Below are 8,384 nucleotides of genomic sequence, written 5' to 3'. Positions count from 1 at the left end.
ATCACAGCACAGAACTCCTGTTCCTCCGGGGGCTTCAGGCCGGCCTGTCAGCCTCGGCAACAATATCACAGGTCGCTCCACAAGACCTGCCCAGTGCCCAGCAAGAAGTGAGATCATGATGATGGCTGGGAAATAGTCTCATTTTGAGAAGGCTTCAGGTTCCTTCTATCCCGCCCCTCTGGACACAGCCTTTGCCTTCACCTTAGGACCAGTCAACCATTGCCTCCACTCCCTGCCTCATTTGCCGAATATAGTTTCTGCTTTGTCCAAGTGGTGGCAGGTGGGGGCGGGGGAGTTGTCAGGTCCAGCTATTTTCAGAAAGCAAAGAGCATACCGGGGAAATACTATCACAGGGGAGCACATCCACTCGAAGGGATGGTCGACTTTTTGAGTCCTAGATTACATTTGCAAAGGTAATGAGACAGAACAAAAGCTGTCAAATATCAAGCTATTCAGATGTATTCCTCATGTACTTAACACTGCTTTTTGCCCTGAACCAACAGCGATCATATTTTTACTCTGTGTGAAACCAAAATGCGAGTTTTGTCAAGTTGTATCCAAACTGAGAATTCCAACATTAAAATAAACCACAAGAGAAATACCACAAACTTAAATAAAACTGTTTTCTAGAATATTTGGTATTATTTGGTAACACATAGTAAACCACTTCTTTTTGACAATATGTAAAGATTTTTGCAAATTGTTTTATCTGTTGGTGGGAAAAAAGAGCCCAAAACAGATAACTGTGCATTTAAAACCAAAGCATGAGTGGGATCACTAATGCCTCCTGCCCATGCCCTCGTGTTGCGCTCCCTTTGGAGCAGCTGGCCAGGACTGTGGCATGAGGAATGACATGCGTAATGGGAAGTGGCATGAAAATTAGGGTGCTTATGTGGTTCTGGAGGTGAGCTTGGTGTGGAAGGGCAGCCAGGATCCCTGCTATATTCAAAACTGGCACGAAAGGTCTCCAACACGCAACAAATGTAGAACATATTTTCTCCTATGGGACTACAGCAGGGGTTTGAACCGCAAATGTAAACCAGTCAGCAGTTAGAAGAATATGTTGCATTTCATTGTCCTTTATCAACAGTCCCCATGTGAAACCACATTCAAATACACTAGATTCAGATTTATACTTGGATCTGCACCAAATTATACACACTCATAAATATCATATTGTTTCATCAAGATACATTAATTATTCTCTGAGAAATCAAGAAGAATGTCAATAATGACGTATCTCACAATTTTAAAGAGAGTGAAAATAATTCCTGGATCTGCCCACTGATTCAGATCTGCACAATTATTTTATGGTGTCTTCCCTGACCCACACCATATCCCTCCACTGAGTTTCCTGCTAATCCGTCCAGTAGTTTTTGTGTAATCCTGCAAACTAACAGACAAACAAACTCAGAAGAAAACATAACCTCCTTGATGGAGTTAATTCGTTTTTAGGGAACATCAGGGACTGAAAACACTTTACAGCCTCATCATACTGAGGCCCACCACCGATTACATCCACATGGAACTTGCTGCCAAAAAGGACAAGGCAATGATGAATTATGACAAAGATGATGATGATGATGATGATGCAAGAATGAAAATCAACAGAAATCTGAGCCTGAAATGTCACAGAATATAGTTTTTTTTTCCCTCAAAGAGAAACAGTAACTGTTTACACTGTGGCCCCCTGACCTCTGCAAACCTTTTTTTTTCTCTACTGCAAAGTATTGTGGGACTGTGGGAGGTGACAGCACCCTGACACCCTGTCACCTCCCTGCTCCGTCTCTGAGGAGCTCCTTCTCATCTCTGAGCCTCCAGAGCTGAGAACAACAGGCACTGTCCTGTCTGTTTGCCTCCTCGCTCACATTCAGCTACAGCCGAGAGTGGTGTCATCACATAGAGTGGTGTTCTTTGCATGGTTTTTAAAATCTGGTATCACACTGAAAATTACATTTCTCATGAATGCATTTAGCATTGCATTAGTAGTGTTTTAATAGTATTCCACTCTGACTTATAGCTACACTGGGCTATACCTCCACTCTGACACACCTCCATGTGTGCACATGCATGCATCTACATTACAAACGATACCAGGGGCATAAAACCCATGAGAAAATCAAAGTATTTAATTGTCAGCTGCTATAGGATGATAGATAATGTGTTTAAATATTTCCAAATATTGTCTTTTCTTCAGAGAAGAAGAAGAAAGAAGATCACCCTAGCCTGATCGTACATGTGTGTGTATATGCACATTATAGTGCATATACTGCATGTACAGAATGAACAGGATCTCTCACTTTTATTCATAATTTAAATGAAAATATCTCCATATTCAATGTAGGAATAAAAACATGACAGTAATGTTTAATCGCTGTTATATTATGCATATTAAATGTTAAATATAATAACTAAAAACTGTCAAGTAGGACAAAAAACTTTGTACAAATGTTTCAAATCCTTTCAGAAATTGCAGTTCAATGGATTTGAACTCTTCAGTCCCTCTCAATGGAGAAATCTTTAACTGAAACATGGGTTCACTCAGATGATATCCACAGTTCAGTGCATGAAAGCAAAGTCTCTTTCTATGCCTTGGATTGCACAGTTGCATAACTGAAACAAGTTGTAGACAGTTAGTAGGTAATGTAGACTACAAAGGAAAAAAAGAAGACAGGAAATAAAAAAAGATTTAAACTCTGGTTCTGCTGCATAGACTTTGATCCTTTAAAACAATGAACTGTTCTTTGTGAGTCAGACAATGATTAGAGTCCAGTGGTGAATTGTTCTTTAAGAATAAGTTATCAGCATGAACGTGACATAATTCTTCAGTGTGTCCACTAACTGAAGCAGCGGGTACAGAACACATAGCCTGCTCAACAAAAGCTTTTAATTTACACTGAGTTATATATTTGGAAAAATAAAACTCTAAGGATGCATTCAAATATCAGATGAATCTGTGTCCTGTGCAAGACACACTCTGGGTTAAAGGTTCAGTGTCCTCCTCTTAGGTAGTTTCATGCAAGTTCTTTTAGCATTTACTGTCCAGCATGGGGGCCATGCTGTTCTTTAGACAGCGGAGCAGAATGGGAGGCTTCGGTACAGAGGCCTCACTCTGGGGGTCTGGGGTTTTGGCAGCACAATGTGTTTACATTGTAATTAGGACTTAATTGTCCTAATTAAAATCCCCAAACTCTGATTACTCAAAGCCATTCAACCTGCTGAGCCGAACGGCTTGACTTCGCTTCAGTCGTCAACTCTGCATAATGCTTCTTCCAACACCATGGTGTAATATTCATATCATTTTCCAAAAGACTCTGATGACCATGAAGGGACTGCTCAAACTGCCCAGAGAGATATAAGGAAAATGGATTTCCTGGAAGAGTGTTTCTCGCCCTAGGCTGGGAATATGTTAGCGGAGGAAATCGTATGCACAGGCCTACGTATGTGAAGGGGGGCCTTTATCTAGAGCCACACTCTACAGGACTCCTATTGATTTTTTATTGAGCAGCTTTTTAGAGACCATCATATCATATTTTCCTTTCTCCCCCTTCAACCCACGCCTCCCTTTGTTTCCTTTGACTGACTCTCCGACTCTGACTTCTCTGACTTCCAAAAATCAATGTTATGGGCATCTGTCCAGAGGGTGGGGGTGGGGTGAGGGGCAACAAGTGGAACATAAACACACCTGTCTCCCTTACCCCCTCTACTTGCCCTCATGGGGCTGCCAGGCAGAAGGCCCCATCAACCGCCAATCTGAGCCCTATAACCATCACTGCCAAGCCCAGGTCCCAGTAGAGCACGGTGGGCTGACTCTCCAAACGGTGTGTGGGGAGGCCGGGCAGGCTGGCTGGCTCATGCCAAGGCTGCTGCTGGAGGGAAGCACGGAGCACGTCAAACCACAGCCAGTCTCTCCTGGGGCTCTGCACGGCTGGAAGGGCCTGACGCTCTCAGGCACGGGGGGAAGAATTGATCCACGGCCAAGTCATGAGAGGCCACCACACATCAATGATAGTGAGGAAGGAGCCTTGTTCAGCGTCTTTAAACTGTGATTTTTGACGTATTAAACATGTCAGACCTCCACTTCCCATGCTGTTTGTCTTACTGCTTGTATTACTTACGGAAGTTGGACTTAGCTGCATGTTCAGAAAATGTACATAAGTATGATATGGAAACATTTGCAGAGATGCTACCTCTTCAAAGTTGACATTTTGCATCCGTTGCACGTTAGAAACATTGTCAACACAGCTGCTTGCACATTGGATCACTCAGAAATGATGCAGTGTTTTTATCGGGGGGCTGGCAGGAGAAACTCTAGAACAAGTGACTCGGACATTGCGTTCTGGACCCTCCAGAGAATGTCAGGAGAGTATTCAGAGTTTAGCACATGTCTGAAAGGTCTGAGAGCAGCTCAGGTTGAGCTTGATTGCATTTGGTTTAGTGAAGCCAGATAACAAAGAAATCCTTGGTATATTGAACCTGCTCTGTAGTACAGATCTCAGGTGTGTGAGGATTTCTTTGTTTAAATCATATTTCATCAAAGTTTCAGACTAAATGAAGTGAAATAAAACATGGGCATGCAGGCTCTTAGTGTGTGATCTGAGCTTAGACTACACAGTTCGCTCTCATCATTTAATGAACCAAGTCCTCTCACTAATGAGGCTAACAGAGGACTCAGGGGTCAACTCTTCTCTCTCTCTCTCTCTCTCCCTCTCTCCCCCATACACACTTTGTCTCCACTTACTCATATTTTTCAAAGTATACATTTAAAAAATCACCAGCAAAATTTAGAGGCTTTTAGCAAATTAGTGAGGGCAGGTCAGAGTCTCTTCATCACCTTCTTAAGTTCATTACCATCTGATGACACCAGGCGGAGAGATACCTTCTCCATATCACAATAACCTTCACGACCTCAGGAGATGCCATTCTAGCATTATCGTGACTAAACTGTCTGTAACATGTTTGCATAGATAATGGTGATTAGCTGAGTCATGTTTAAAGTAAATTCATAAACAGCCCACTTCAAATATCATCTGCTTTGCCAGACACCATTTACCACTATGTAGCCTAGCAACCCGTTCAACAGCTATGTTGCTAGGGAGAATATTAAGATTATTATTAGTATGATTTGTAAATTAACTTATGCTGCATGGATTGCCTAATAACAGATGTAAACCTTGGCCTCTCTTGGCTTTATATCTAAATATGTGATGCTGTGCAGCCTCGGTGAAGCGAGGTGTGGAAGTGGATGCCGACAGCCAATCAGCATTAGAGGGATTGTGACAGGAGATCCTGACAGCTGAATATCTTTGTAATTTTTGAAAGAGATTATTTTTTTATATGAGTCAAATAAACATAGTTGTTACCCTACAGTGTAAGGCAGAAATTCTGGTGATGAATCTTGTATCTGTACATCTGACAGTATCCTTCACTGAGCAGCATAAACAATGAAAGAAAATAGTGCCTACATTCCCACACACACACACACACACACACACACACACAATCACATTCTCCATCTCTGCAGGTGCTGTCATGGGCCCACTCTTCAGCCTCCCATCTCTTCCCCAGCTCTTCTCTCCTTCCTTTGTTCCCAGACTGCACACCGTCATGTCCAGGTCTCGCCTCTGGGGAGTTCAGCCTGGCAGGAGACTTGTTTTCAGAGCTTTGCTCTTTTTTCTCCTTTCCTCTTCTTCTCCTTTCTCCTTCCTGTTTTTTTTGTGTTTTTTTTCCGTCTGTACCGGTGCTGGCTAATTACCGGCGCATTCTCCTCCTGCCAACAGCGTGCTGCTGCTGTCGAGTGCCTCCCCGCCTCCCACCCTCCCCACCACCACCACCACCACCATCACCTCCTCCTCCTCCCCCCTCTCCTCTGTTTCTCTCCTCCTCACTAGGAGCGAGCAGAGGCAGGAGGTGGATGGGAGGGCTGGGGTACAGATGTGTATTAATGAAGCAGTGAAGGGCAGGGGGTGACTAGAGGGGGGGAGAGAGAGAGTGGGAGCGAAAGAGGAGCAAGAGGCTATTTGCATGCAGAAACGAGATCCACCACTTCTACAATGCCTTTCTCTCTATCAATCTCTCTCTCTCTCTTTCTCTCTCTCTGTCTCTTGTCTGCTTCTCTCCCTCCACATCCACTTCCTATCATCTGCTCTCTCTCTCTCTCTCTCTCTCTCTCTATCCTCCACCTCTTTGCCTCTCTCCTTTGCTCTCCGGCTTGCTGCCACTGCTGATTTGAATAATTCAGCACAAGCCGGTATTCTCCAGGGCCCCATTGTCTGTGCACGGCAGGAGAATGAGAAGGAGAGAGATAGGGAGAAGGGAGGGAAAAGGGGAGAGAGGTAGGAGTACAGGGCTGTGTGTGTGTGTGTGTGTGTGTATAAACAGCGGGGGGAGGTGGGAGGTCCATCCTGCCTGCCTCCACCTTGCCGTGGCGTAAATCAGTACTAATGAGGTAGAGAAGGAATACCTGGGCCCTGTAACAGACTACAGAAGCCTGCCATGCAAGAGCACTAATGCTCACAGGTAGACTCGCACTTAGCAGTCTGCATGCATACAACACCTCCACAACCTTCACTGTTCTGCTGTGTTTCAGTTATTGACTTGTTGCTAACCCTCACTCTCGTGTGTGCGCAACCCGTCGCATGCTCAATGTCATCTTGCAGGAGGGAGGGATATTGGCAAAGAGAGGAATGGTCTCAACAAACACAAGAAAAACAAGTGGTGCAACTGATCAATAGCACCATTGTTAAGGTCATATGTTTGGAAGTGGTCAGCAAACACTTGTCTGCTTATTTGCATTTGTGAAAACTCACCCTTGGTACTGACTAATTGCTGGAATCAAATGAAACGCTTGTCTGTTTAACCATCGTAACTTCACGGAGAAAAAGGAATACTGTATAAATATGGCAGGAGTAATCTAAAAGATTTATACAAAAAAAGTTTTCTCTGTGAATGTGTGTCTCCTCTCTGGAGGTTTTCTGATGTAATCCCTCTATTGTCGCTATGTTGTGACAATTTGTAGTTTGGAAAAGGAAGAGAAAGAATCGCATGCTTAATTTAATACAAAAGAAGAGATTTGTCTGCGAATCACATCGTTTGACATTTCCACACCTCCCAGAAATAGATCATGGGATTCAGATTGAACCCTGACGCACTGGAGGCCAAAACCCTGAACTGCTGCGAACAGAAGACACAACAGATGCTCCCTCTGTAGTTCTCTTTGACTTCTGCACTTTATTTTGCTTTCAAACCTCATTGATCTTCACCTCACATCCTCGCTCCTGTCAGCCCAACCCCTGCTCACACACACACACACACACACACACACACACACACACACACACAGCCTCCCCTCTTACCATCCACCCGCTGACTCTGCTGAGGGAGGGGACCGAAAACTGTCCCATCCATGGGAACTTCCTCAGATGACAAAACTAGGCACAAAGACTGGACTCAGATCAGCTGGATGTGACAAAGCTCCAGAGACTGTATAGTCTACACCGCAGCTTCTCCATGGCCTAGTGGTGATTTGTTCCCATAAGAAAATATGTCAGTAATAGCTACACCTTCATGAATATGGACCAATGCTGGAGCTTTGTACTGTCTACACAGTGACTTCAGTCAAGTACCTCTCTCTTAGGAGATGACACACTAGCCTGTCAGATGGAGGATTTTTAGTTCCTCAGAAAAAAAAGAAAAACATATAATGTCTAGACATCAAAAGAATGACGCAAATGTTGTGAAAGGGCTTTCTTTTGTAAGTCTTGTGAACTTGCTGTCAGGCATGAGTAAAATGTGCATTTTAAAGCACTTGCGAGTGTAGACTCAAAACTAAGTATTGCGTATTATTTCTATCAGTGCGGCTTTAATTCTATATTTGGCTCCAGTGGAAGAAGAACTCAATAAAAAACAACGAGGATGGGGGAGGCATGATCACAAGATTTTTATATCGAGGATCCGATTCCCTGGGTACATTTTTACAGCTGTAATAATGTAATCTAGGGAACATTTATTGGGTTGTTTATCTGAAATAACAAGCTAACAATGTGTTGGATAGGCTCAATTAACCAGCAAATCACAAAACCAGAGTAATGGCTGCGCCTTCTCTTAATTCTGCCTATTCTCAAATTCTGCTTGTTTGCTTTTCTACACCCACATCTAGTGAAGAAGTCTGAGCCATGAGGCGTTTTTTAACCACCAGTAAAATAGAGACCTAACTTCATCTTCAACAAGCTTCACGTGATAAATGAAGCCACATGAGCAAAATGGTCAAATAATCAACTTCAGGAATTCTCTCAATGAATCAAACTCTTTCTTTCCTGAGGAATAATTTTACTCAATGAGAGGAAAGAGCAGAGCCGAACTTTGCTGTTTGCACTCGGGGCCCT

The sequence above is a fragment of the Paralichthys olivaceus genome, chromosome 4 (genome assembly GCF_024713975.1).
Source record: "Paralichthys olivaceus isolate ysfri-2021 chromosome 4, ASM2471397v2, whole genome shotgun sequence".
Lineage (NCBI taxonomy): Eukaryota > Metazoa > Chordata > Actinopteri > Pleuronectiformes > Paralichthyidae > Paralichthys > Paralichthys olivaceus.
This window is presented reverse-complemented; position numbering follows the sequence as displayed.